Here is a 13,104-nt window from a genome sequence, read left to right on the forward strand (position 1 = left end):
TTCCAGTGTAAGGGGAACAGATAGGCGTTTCTGCGGCCGTAGAGGTGACTCGAGGATGGTATGTTGCCTCCCTGGTGCTAGGGTCAAGGATGTCACGGAGCAGCTGCAGGACATTCTGAAGGGGGAGGGTGAACAGCCAGAGGTCGTGGTCCATATCGGTACCAACGACATTGGTTAAAAAAAAGGGATGAGGTCCTGCAAGCAGAATATAAGGAGTTAGGAAATAAATTAAAAATCAGGACCTCTAAGGTAGTAATCTCAGGATTACTCCCAGTGCCACGTGCTAGCGAGAGCAGAAATAGGAGAATAAACCAGATGAGTGCGTGGCTTGAGAGATGGTGTAGGAGGGAGGGGTTTAAATTCCTGAGGCATTGGGACCGATTCTGGGAAAGGCGGGACCTGTACAAGCTGGACGGGTTGCACCCAAGCAGAACTGGAACCAATATCCTCGCGGGGGCATTTGCTCGTTCTGTTGGGGAGGGTTTAAACTAGTATGGCAGGGGGATGGGAACCAAAGGGCAGGTACAGATAGGACAAATTCAGACCAGGAAACGGGAAATAGAAAAGCAGTTAGTGACGTAGTTAGTGACTCAGAAAGGCAAAAGAAGCAAAGGTTAAATAGTGTTCAGCACAGGAATTTGACGGGGTTAAAGGGGATATACTTCAATGCAAGGAGTATTACAAACAAAACAGATGAGCTAAGGGCACAGATAGACACATGGCAGCACGATATCATTGCTATAACGGAAACCTGGCTTAAAGAGGGGGATAATTGGCAGCTCAATATCCCTGGATATAGAGTTTTCCAGCAGAATAGGGTGATAAAAAAGGAGGGGGGTAGCATTATTGGTTGAAGAATCAATTACAGTTGTGAGAAGGGATGATCTGCTAAATGGATCATCAATCGAGGCCATATGTGTTGAGCTAAGAAATAAAAAAGGGGCAGTCACACTACTAGGAGTGAACTATAGACCCCCGAATAGCGAAAGGGAGATAGAAGAACAAATACTTAGGCAAATTTCTGAGTGCAAAAATAAGAAGGCAATAATAATAGGGGACTTCAACTACCCGAACATCAACTGGGATTCAAACAGTGTGAGGGGCACAGAGGGCGCAAAATTCTTGGTTGGTGTCCAGGAGAGCTTTTTTAGCCAGTACGTGACAAGCCCAACAAGAGGGGATGCAATTCTAGATTTAGTCCTGGGAAATGAAGATGGGCAAGTGGGTGACCATAATGGGGATAGTGACCACAATTCAATTAGTATTAGCATTATTATGGAAAAGGACAGAGTTAAATCAGGAGTAAATGTTTTAAATTGGGGGAAGGCAAATTTTACAGAACTAAGGTGATTTGGCAGAAGTGGACTGGACACAACTACTTGAGGAGAAATCAGTGGCAAGCCAGTGGCAGGCACTAAAAAGTGAAATTCTACGGGTACAATGCAGACACGTCCCCTCAAAGAAAAAGGGTGGCACTGCCAAATTTAGAGCCCCCAGGTTGTCTAGAAGTATACGGGGCAAGATTAAGCAGAAAAAGAAAGCTTATGACTGTCACAGAAAACTAAATACTGCAGAAAGCCTAGAGGAGTATAGAAAGTACAGGGATGACGTAAAATAGGAAATAAGGAAAGTAAAGAGAGGGCATGAAAAAATATTAGCCAGTAAGATTAAAGAAAACCCAAAGATGTTTTATCAGTACATTAAGAACAAGAGGATAGCTAAAGAAAAGGTGGGACCTATCAGGGATGATGAGGGTAACTTGTGTGTAGAAGCAGAGGATGTGGGTAGGGTTTTAAATGAATATTTTGTCTCCGTATTCACAAAGGAAAGGGATGACCTCTTTCTTACCCACTATATTTTAGAAGCACATCAAGAGAGGAATCACTGCTAGATCTAGTAATGAGAAATGAACCAGAACAGATAAGAGAAGTAAGTTTAGGGGAACATTGAGGCAACAATGATCACAACATAATAAGGTTTAAGATAAAGATCAAGAAGGACATAGAATCATAGAAAGGTTACAGCAAGGAAGGAGGCCATTCGGCCCATCGAGTCCGCACCAGCTCTATGCCAGGACAATCCAGCTAGTCCCACTCCCCCGCCCTTTCCCTGTAGCCCTGCAAATGTTTTCCTTTCAAGTACTTATCCAGTTCCCTTTTGAAGGTCATGTTTGAATCTGCCTCCACCACCCCCTCGGGCAGTGCATTCCAGATCCTAACCACTCGCTGTGTTAAAGAGTTTTTCCTCATGTCACCTTTGATTCTTTTGCCAGTTACCTTAAATCTGTCCTCTAGTTCTTGACCCTTTCATCATTGGGAACAGTTTCTCTCTATCTACTCTGTCTGGACCCTTCGTGATTTTGAGTACCTCTATCAAATCTCTCAACCTTCTCCGTTCCAAGGAGAACAACCCCAGATTCTCCAGTCTATCCACGTAACTGAAGACAACCATCCGTGGAATCATTCTAGTAAATCTCTTCTGCACCCTCTAAGGCCTTCACATCTTTCCTAAAGTGCAGTGCCCAGAACTGGAGACAATACTCCAGTTGTGGCCGAACCAGTGTTTTATAAAGATTCATCATGACTTCCATACATTTGTACTCTCTGCCTCTATTTATAAAGCCCAGGATCCCGTATGCTTTTTTAACAACTTTCTCAAACTGTCCGGTCACCTTCAACACATACCCCCAGATCTCTCTGTTCCTGTACCCCTTTTAGAGTTGTGCCCTTTAGTTTATATTGATTCTCCTCGTTCTTCTTACGGAAATGTATCACTTTGCATTTTTCTGCGTTAAATTTCATCAGTCATGTGTCCGCCCATGCCACCAGCCTGTCAATATCCCCTTGAAGTCTATCACTATCGTCCTCACTGTTTACTACCCTTCCAAGTTTTGTGTCATCTGCAAATTTTGAAATTGTGCCCTGTACACCCGAGTCCAAGTCATTAATATATATCAAGAAAAGCAGTGGTCCCAGCACCGACCCCTGGGGAACACCACTGTACACCTCCCTCCAGTCTGAAAATAACCGTTCACCACTACTCTCTGTTTCCTGTCCTTTAGCCAATTCTGTATCCATATTGCTACTGCCCTCTTTATTCCATGGGCCGCAATCTTGATGATAAGCCTACCGTGCGGCACTTTATCAAACACCTTTTGAAAGTCCGTAAACACCACATCAACTGTATTGCCCTCATCAACCCTCTGTTACCTCATCAAAAAACTCTATCAGGTTAGTTAAACATGATTTACCTTTAACAAATCCGTGCTGGCTCTCACTAATCAATCCACACTCGTCCAAGTGACTGTTAATTCTGTCCCAGATTATCGTTTCTAAAAGTTTCCCCACCACTGAGGTTAAACTGACTGGCCTGTAGTTGCTGGGTTTATCCTTACACCCTTTTTTGAACAAGGGTGTAACATTTGCAATTCTCCAGTCCTCTGGCACCACCCCTGTATCTACGGATGTTTGGAAGATTATGGCCAGTACCTCCGCAATTTCCACCCTTCCCTCAGCAACCCAGGATGCATCCTATCCGGACCGAGCGACTTATCGACTTTAAGTAGAGCTAGTCTTTCAAGTACCTCTTCTTTATCAATTTTTAGCCCATCCAGTATTTCAAATATATCTTCCTTTACCGAGACTCTGGCAGCATCTTCTTCATTGGTAAAGACTGATGCAAAGTACTCATTTAGTATCTTGGCCATCCCCTCTGCCTCCATGAGTAGATCTCCTTTTATGGTCCTTAATCAGCCCCACCCCTCCTCTTACTAACCATTTACTGATGTGGAGATGCCGGTGATGGACTGGGGTTGACAATTGTAAACAATTTTACAACACCAAGTTATAGTCCAGCAATTTTATTTTAAATTTATTTTAAATTTAAAATAAAATTGCTGGACTATAACTTGGTGTTGTAAAATTGTTTACAATAACCATTTACTGTTTACGTGCCTGTAGAAGACTTTTGGATTCCCTGTTATGTTGGCCGCCAGTCTATTCTCATACTCTCTCTTTGCCCCTCTTGTTTCCTTTTTCACTTCCCCTCTGAACTTTCTATATTTTGCCTGGTCCTTTCTTGTGTTGTCCATATGCCCCTTATTTCCGTTTCATCTTACTCACTATGTAGGGAGCTCTGGCTTTAGTTGCCCTACCTTCCTGCCTCGTGGGAATGTGCCGAGACTGTACCCGAACCATCTCCTCCTTAAAGGCCGCCCACTGTTCAATTACAGTTTTTCCTGCCAGTCTTTGATTCCAATTTACCCGGGCCAGTTCTTATCCCATTGAAATTGGTCCTCCTCCAATTGAGTATTTTTACTTTAGAGTGGTCTGTGTCCTTTTCCATCGCTATTATGATACTATGATCGCTCCCACTGACACTTGCTCCACTTGGCCCACCTCATTCCCCAGAACCAGATCCAGCAATGCCTCCTTCCTCGTTGGGCCGGAAACGTACTGGTTAAGAAAGTTAGCCTGAACACATTTCAAAAATTTCTCCCCCTCTGCCCCTTATTATTATTGTTATCCCAGTCTGTATTAGGATAGTTGAAGTCCCCAGTTATCACTGCTCTATGGCTTTTGCACGTCTCTGTAATTTCCCTGCAAATTTGCTCTTCTATATCCTTCCCACCAGTTGGTGACCTATAGAATACACCCAGTAGTGTAATGGCACCTCTTTTATTTCTTAACTCTAACCAAATAGATTCTGTCCTTGACCCCTCCAGGACATCCTCTCTCTCCAGTACTGCAATATTCTCCTTAATCAATACTGCCACCCCCACCCCCCTTTCCTTCCCTATCTTTCCTGAACACCTTGTATCCAGGAATATTTAGTACCCAGCTCTGTTCAGGTGCAAACCCGTCCGGTCTCTTCAGGTCCCATCTCCACCAATACTGATCCCAGTGCCCCAGGAATCTAAAGCCCTCCCTCCCTCCTGCACTATCTCTCCAGCCACGCATTCATCTGCTCTGTCTTCCTATTTCGATACTCATTAGTGCGTAGGTCCGCAGAGGAACCCTCTCCCTCACCAGTATTCAGAACTGAATACTCGTTAGAGAGTGAGATGCCCTCAGGGGACTCCTGCAGTACGTGCCTGGTCCTCCTTGTCTGTCTGGCGGTCACCCAGTCTCTTTCTGCCTGCACTCTCTTAAGCTGTGGGGTGACCTCCTCCCGAAACGTGCTGTCCACACAGCACTCAGCCTCGCGGATACACTGCAGTGACGCCAGCTGATGCTCAAGCTCCGAAATCCAGAGCTTGAGCTCCTCCAGCTGACGACACTTCCTGCACCTGTGGTTGTCCCGGGCACGGGAAGCGTCGTGGAGTTCCCGCATGGCACAAGATCTGCATTTGATGGGACTGAGGTGCCTGTTCATGCCTCAATTTATTATATTATTAACAAAAATAAACTTAAAGACATAAAAAGAAAACACTCACCAGAAAAAGAACACTCACCAGCTACTCACCAATCAGCTCCTTCGCATGTGCTAATGTCACTTTTGGTATTGTTTTCACCTCTTGCCCTGATGCTCTCGGACCCCCCCCCCGGCTCTCGGACCCCCCCCCGGCTCTCGGACCCCCCCCCGGCTCTCGGACCCCCCCCCGGCTCTCGGACCCCCCCCCGGCTCTCGGACCCCACCCCCGGCTCTCGGACCCCCCCCCCGGCTCTCGGACCCCCCCCCCCCCCCCTGGCTCTCGGACCCGCCCGCCCCCCCCCCCCCCCCCCCGGCTCTCGGACCCGCCGCCCCTGGCTCTCGGACCCCCCCCCCCCCCCCCCCCGGCTCTCGGACCCCCCCCCCCCCGCCGGCTCTCGGACCCCCCCCCCACCGGCTCCCGGACCCCCCCCCCCCCCCCCGGCTCTCGGACCCCCCCCCCCCCCCCGGCTCTCGGACCCGCCCACCCCACTATCAGACTCACCCCCCCCCCCCCCCCCCCCCCCCCGCCTCTCGGACGTCGGACACACTCCCTCCGCTCTCATACCTCCCCCACCCCCACCCCAGCTCTCGGAACCCCCCCCCCCCCCCCCCGGCTCTCGGACCCCCCGGCTCTCGGACCCCCCCCCCCCCCCCCGGCTCTCGGACCCCCCCCCCCCGGCTCTCGGACCCCCCCCCCCCCCCCGGCTCTCGGACCCCCCCCCCCCCCGGCTCTCGGACCCCCCCCCCCCCCCCGGCTCTCGGACCCCCCCCCCCCCCCGGCTCTCAGACCCCCCCCCCCCTGCTCTCAGACTGTCCTCCCCGCTCTCAGACCCCCCCCCCCCCCCCCCCCCCTGCTCTCGGACGTCGGAACCACTCCCTCCGTTCTTGGACCCCCCCCACCCTGCGCTCACCTCTTGGACTCTCCTTTTACACTGCGCTCACCTCTCGGCCCAGGGAGACTAACACGGTGGGCATGACATTCGAAGAAGAGATCTAAAAAGATATCAAGACATTTAAGATATAAAGGGGGGAGATAATTGATAAACTAATCAAACCTAAAGAGAATAAAACCCCTGGTCCGGATGATTGTATCTGTGCGTATTAAAAGAAGTTAGGGGAGAGATAGCAGAGGCACTATTACATATATATAAAAATTCATTAGAAAAGGGAATGGTGCCAGAGGACTGGCAGACAGATACTGTGATTCCCATATTTAAAAAGGGGAGATAGAACCAGTCCAGGGAACTATTGACCAATTAGCTTAACGTCCGTGGAAGGAAAGATAATGGAATCTTTACTCAAAGATGTAATAGAAAAATACCTAGAAACTGAAAATATAATAAAGAATAGTCAGCACGGATTTCAGAAGGGAAAGTCATACTTGACCAACCTTATTGAATTGAACACCAACCTTGGAAGAAATAACAAAGAGTAGACAAGGGTAATGTAGTAGATGTAATATATTTGGATTTTCAAAAGGCCTTCGATAAGGTACCGCATTGTAGACTCATGACTAAGGTCAGAGCACGTGGAGCCAGGGGACAGGTAGCAGAATGGATAGTAAGCTGGCTACAAAACAGAAAACCGAGAGTAGGGGTTAAGGGTAGTTACTCAAACTGGCAAAAGATAGGAAGTGGTGTTCCACAGGGATCGGTGCTGGGACCACTGTTGTTCAGCATTTACATTAAGGATTTGGACTCTGGAATTGGAAGTACAATTTCAAAATTTGCGGACAACGCCAAATTGGGGGTTGTAGTTAATACCAAGGTGGACTGAGACAAAATACAGGAAGACATGAATAAACAGAATGGGCGTGTAATTGGCAAATGAATTTCATTCTAGATAAGTGTGAGGTGGTGCATTTTGGTAGGAAGAATAAGGAGGCCACACACTGCTTGGATAATAGGTCTAAATGGATAGAGGAGCAAAGGATCTAGGGGAACAGATACACAAATCACTAAAAGTAGCGACACAGGTTAATAAGGCCATAAAAAAAGCAAACCAAGCACTGGGGTTCATTTCTAGAGGGATAGAAATGAAAAGCAGAGACGTATGTTAAACTTTGCACCTGGTTAGACCACACTTGGAGTATTGTGACAGTTCTGCTCTCCACTTTATAAAAAGGATACAGAGGGACTGGAGCAAGTGCAAAAAAGATTTGCTTGGATGATACCAGAACTGAGAGGTTATACCTATCAGGAAAGATTGAACAGTCTGGAGCTCTTTTCTCTAGAAAAGAGAAGACTGAGGGGTGACCTGTTCGAGGTCTTTAAGAAAGGGTAGACGTAGAGAAGATGTTTCCACTTGCGGGTGAAACCAGAACTAGGGGTCACAAAATAAGATAGTGACTATCGGGAGCCCTGAGTCCAGAGCGAGCGCGAGTGTGGCCGTGCGAGAGACGGGGCGGAGAATCGGAGCAGGTAAAAAGCGAGGCCCAGGGAGCAAGGAAAGAAACTGAAGTGACGTCAGCACAAGGGATGGAACCTGATTGGTGAGTAGCTGGTGAGTTTTTTTTTGAAGTCTTCAGTTTATTTCTATTAAGTTTAGTTAATAATCTAATAAATCGAGGCCTGGCAGGGCAGCTCAGACCCATCGAATGCGCAACTTGTGCCATGTGGGAACTCCAGAGTGCTTCCGTCTCCTGGACAACCACATGTGCAGGAAATGTCCGTCAGCTGGAGGAGCTCGGCGCCGGGTTTCGGACTTTGAGCAGCGGCTGACGTCACTGCAGTGCATCCGCGAGGCTGAGAGTTACGTGGACAGCACGTTTCAGGAGGTGGTCACCCACAGATTAAGAGAGTGCAGGCAGAGAGGGACTGGGTGACCGCCAGACAGACGAGGGACCAGGCAGGTAGTGCAGGAGTCCCTTGAGGGCATCTCACTCTCCAACCAGTATTCAGTCCTGAATACTGGTGAGGGAGAGGGTTACTCTGGGTAGTGCAGCCAGAGCCAAGACCACAGCACCATGGGTGGCTCAGCTGTACAGGGGGGGAGGAGAAAGGTCAGGAGAACAATAGTGATAGGGGAGCAGCCCGGCAGTTTCTGCGGCCGCAGGCGTGATTCCAGGACGGTATGTTGCCTCCCTGATGCCAGGGTCAAGGATGTCACTGAGCGGCTGCAGAACATTCTGGGAGGGAGGGAGGGTGAACAGCCAGAGATCATGGTCCATATTGGTGCCAACAGCATTGATAGAAAGAGGGTTGAGGTCCTGCTGGCAGATTTTAGGGAGCTAGGAAAAAGATTAAAGAACAGGACCTCGAGTAGTAATCCCGTGCCACGTGCTAGCGAGCATAGAAATAGGAGGATAGAGCAGATGAATGCGTGGCTGGAGAGATGGGGCTGGAGGGAGGGCTTCAGCTTCCTGGGGCATTGGGACCAGTTCTGGGGAAGGTGGGACCTGTACAGGCCGGACAGGTTGCACCTCAACAGAGCTGAGACCAGCGTCCTTGCGGGGAGGTTCGCTAGTGCTGTGGGGGAGGGTTTAGACTAATTTGGCAGGGGGATGGGCACCAGGATATAGCATTGGAAAGGAGAAACAAGGGGCACAAAGGATCGGGGGAGAAAAATATCACTAAAGCAAGTAATAATACAGTATTAGATGGGATCAGACTAAGAGAAAGACCAAGAAAGTCTAAGACTGGTTTACAGTGCGTGTGTGTAAATGCACGAAGTGTGGTAAACAAGGTTGGTGAGCTGCAGGTGCAAATAGTCACATGGGAATATGCTGTCATCGCGATAATGGAGATCTGGCTCAAGAAAGGGCAGGATTGGGTACTAAATATTCCTGGATACAAAGTGGGAAGGAAAGAAAGGAGGAGGGGGGTGGGTGGCAGTATTGATTAAAGAGAATATTGCAGTGCTGGAGAGAGAGGATGTCCTGGAGGGGTCAAGGACAGACTCTATTTGGTTAGAATTAATAAATAAAAGAGGTGCCATTACACTACTGGGTGTATTCTATTGGCCACCAACTAGTGGGAAGGAGATAGAGGAGCAAATTTGCAGGGAAATTACAGAGAGGTGCAAGAACTATAGAGTAGTGATAATGGGGGATTTCAACTATCCTAATATAGACTGGGATAGTAATAGTGTAAAGGGCAGAGAGGGGGAGGAATTTCTGAAGTGTGTTCAAAAGAACTTTCTTGATCAGTATGTTTCCGGCCAACGAGGAAGGAGGCATTGCTGGACTTGGTTCTGTGGAATGAGGTGGGTCAAGTGGAGTCAGTGGGGGAACATTTAGGGAATAGTGATCATAATATCATAAGGTTTAGATTAGCTATGGAAATGGACAAACAGCAATCTAGAGTAAAAATACTTAATTGGAGGAGGGCCAATTTCAGTGGGTTGAGAACGGACCTGGCCCGAGTAAATTGGAATCAAAGATTGGCAGGCAAAACTGTAATAGAACATTGGGCGGCCTTTGAAGAGGAGATGGCTCGGGTACAGTCTCAGTATATTCCCACAAGGGGGAAAGGAGGGCAACTAAAGCCAGAGCTCCCTGGATGACAAAAGAGATAGAGAGTAAGATGAAGCACAAAAAAGGAGCATATGACAGATGATAGGTTAATAATGCAAATGAGATCCAGGCTGAATATAGAAAATTCAGAGGGGAAGCAAAGAAGGAAATGAGAGGGGCAAGGGGAATTAGGGGTTACGGGGAGCAGGCAGGAAATTGGACATGAATTTTGATTTGAGGTTAGGATCAGATCAGCCATGATCTTATTGAATGGCGGAGCAGGCACGAGGGGCCGATTGGCCTACTCCTGCTCCTATTTCTTATGTTCTTATGTTCAAAGGGAGAGTATGAGGATAGACTGGCAACTAACATAAAGGGGAATCCAAAAGGCTTCTATAGGCCTATAAACAGTAAATGGGTAGTAAGAGGAGGGGTGGGGCCAATTAGGGACCAAAATGGAGACCTACTCATGGAGGCAGAGGGCATGGCCGAGGTACTAATTGAGTACTTTGCATCTGTCTTTACCAAGGAAGAAGATGCTGCCAAAGCCACAGTAAAAGAGGAGGTAGTTGAGATACTGTATGGGATAAAAATTGATAAAGAGGAGGTACAAGAAAGGCTGGCTGTACTTAAAGTAGATAAGTCACCCGGTCCGGATGGGATGCATCCTAGGTTGCTGAGGGAAGTAAGGGTGGAAATTGCAGAGGTACTGGCCATAATCTTCCAATCATCCTTAGATACAGGGGTGGTGCCAGAGGACTGGAGAATTACAAATGTTACACCCTTGTTCAGAAATGGGTGTAAGGATAAACCCAGCAACTACAGGCCAGTCAGTTTAACCTCAGTGGTGGGGAAGCTTTTTGAAACAGTAATCCGGGACAAAATTAATAGTCACTTGGACAAGCATGGATTAATAAGGAAAAGCCAGTACGGATTTGTTATAGGCAAATTGTGTTTGACTAACTTGATTGAATTTTTTGATGAGGTAACAGAGAGGTTTGTTGAGGGCAATGCAGTTGATGTGGTGTATATCGACTTTCAAAAGGCGTTTGATAAAATGCCACATAATAGGCTTGTCAGCAAAGTTGAAGCCCACAGAATAAAAGGGGGCAGTGGCAGCATGGATACAAAATTGGCTAAATGACAGGAAACAGAGAGTAGTGGTGAACGATTGTTTTTCGGACTGGAGGGAGGTGTATAGTGGTGTTCCCCAGGGGTCAGTGCTGGGACCACTGCTTTTCTTGATATATATTAATGACTTGGACTTGGGTGTACAGGGCACAATTTCAAAATTTGCAGATGACACAAAACTGAAAGTGTAGTGAACAGTGAGGAGGATAGTGACAGACTTCAGGAGGACATAGACAGGCTGGTGGAATGGGCAGATACGTGGCAGATTAAATTTAATGCAGAGAATTGCGAAGTGATACATTCTGATAGGAGAGGAGAGACAATATAAACTGAAGGGTACAATTCTAAAGGGGGTGCAGGAACAGAGACCTGGGGGTTGTATGTGCACAGGTCATTGAAGGTGGCAGGACAGGGTGAGAAAGTGGTTAAGAAAGCATACAGGATCCTGGGCTTTATAAATAGAGGTGTAGAGTACAAAAACAAGGAGGTTACGATGAACCTTTATAAAACACTGGTTCGGCCACAATTAGAGCGTTGTTTCCAATTCTGGGCACCGCACTTTAGGAGGAAAGATGTGAAGGCCTTGGAGAGGGTGTAGAAAAGATTTACTGGAATGGTTCCAGGGATGAGGGACTTCAGTTTAGTGGATAGACTGGAGAAGCTGGGATTGTTCTCAGAGCAGAGAAGGTTGAGAGGAGGTTTGATAGAGGTATTCAAAATCATGAATGGAGTAGACAGAATAAATGAAAAACTGTTCCCACTGGCAGAAGGGTCGTGAACCAGAGGACATAGATTTCAGGTGATTGGCAAAAGAACCAAATGCGACATGAGGAAAAACTTATTACGCAGCGAGTGGTTAGGATCTAGGATGCACTGCCTGAAAAAGCGGTGGAAGCAGGGCCAATTGTGGCCTTCAAAACGGAATTAGATAGGTACCTGAAAGAGAAAAATTTGCAGGGCTATGGGGAAAGAATGGGGGTGTGGGACTAGCTAGATTGTTCTTGCAGAGAGCCGGCGCTGTCTTGATGGGCCGAATGGCCCCCTCTAGAACAAGAGGGCATAGTCGCAGGATATGGGGTCGGCCGTTTAAGACTGAGATGAGGTGGAATTTCTTCACTCAGATGGGGTTGTGAATCTTTGGAATTCTCTACCCCAGAGGGCTGGGGATGCTGAGTCGGTGAGCACATTCAAGACTGAGAACGACAGATTTTTGGACTCTTAAGGGAATCCAGGGATGTGGGGGTCGGGTGGGAAAGTGGAGTTGAGGTTGAAGATCAGCCATGATCTTATTGAATGGCCGGACCAGGCTCGGGGGGCCGTATGGCCCACTCCTGCTCCTATTTCTGAAGTTCTTATGTTCTGTGTTGTGTCTAGTTGTGTTCTGTTAAATATATTCAGGCCAAGTCACTGAATATATTTAAGAAGGAACTAGATAGATTTCTAGACACAAAAGGCATCAAGGGGTATGGGGAGAGAGTGGGAATATGGTATTGAGATAGAGGATCAGCCATGATCATATTGAATGGCGGAGCAGGCTTGAAGGGCCGAATGGGCTACTCCTGCTCCTATTTTCTATGTTGTAACTATTCTGTGATTCTATGATAAATCCCATAGGGCATCCAGGAGAAACTTCTTTACCCAGAGTGTGGTTAGAATGAGGAACTCGCTATCACAAGGAGTAGTTGAGGCGAATAGAATAGATACATTTAAGGGGAAGCTGGATAAACACGAGGGAGAAAGGGATGGAAGGATATGCTGATAGGGTGAGATGAAGTAAGGAGGGAGGAGGCTCGTGTGGAGCATTATCAGGCCATTTGGACCTATTGGGCCGAATGACCTGTTTCTGTGCTGTACATTACATCTCTCTCTCTGCCATTTTGGGTTTCTTTCTGCCTGTCTGTGTAATTGACACAATGTATATCCAGTGTACTGGGACGTGCTGTTCTCCGTGACTGGCCTGTTTGAATAACAACGACACCTTTTGATTGGTGTGATGCTGTCCCAGCCTAGTATAAGATATGCGATTTGAGAACCTTTTCACTCATTCATCTGACGAAGGGGATAATCTCCGAAAGCTTGTGATTTTAAAATAAATTTGTTGGACTATA

At 47.5% G+C, this 13,104-nt stretch overlaps 1 protein-coding gene across 1 annotated transcript in view; it reads left to right on the forward strand.

Moving 5' to 3' along the window:
• The window catches only part of larp1 (La ribonucleoprotein 1, translational regulator), a 177,152-nt gene that overhangs the window by 113,954 nt on the left and 50,094 nt on the right, over positions 1 to 13,104 (forward strand). The gene's annotated exons all lie outside the window — the stretch shown is intronic.

This window comes from Heptranchias perlo, chromosome 14 (assembly GCF_035084215.1).
Source record: "Heptranchias perlo isolate sHepPer1 chromosome 14, sHepPer1.hap1, whole genome shotgun sequence".
Classification (NCBI taxonomy): domain Eukaryota; kingdom Metazoa; phylum Chordata; class Chondrichthyes; order Hexanchiformes; family Hexanchidae; genus Heptranchias; species Heptranchias perlo.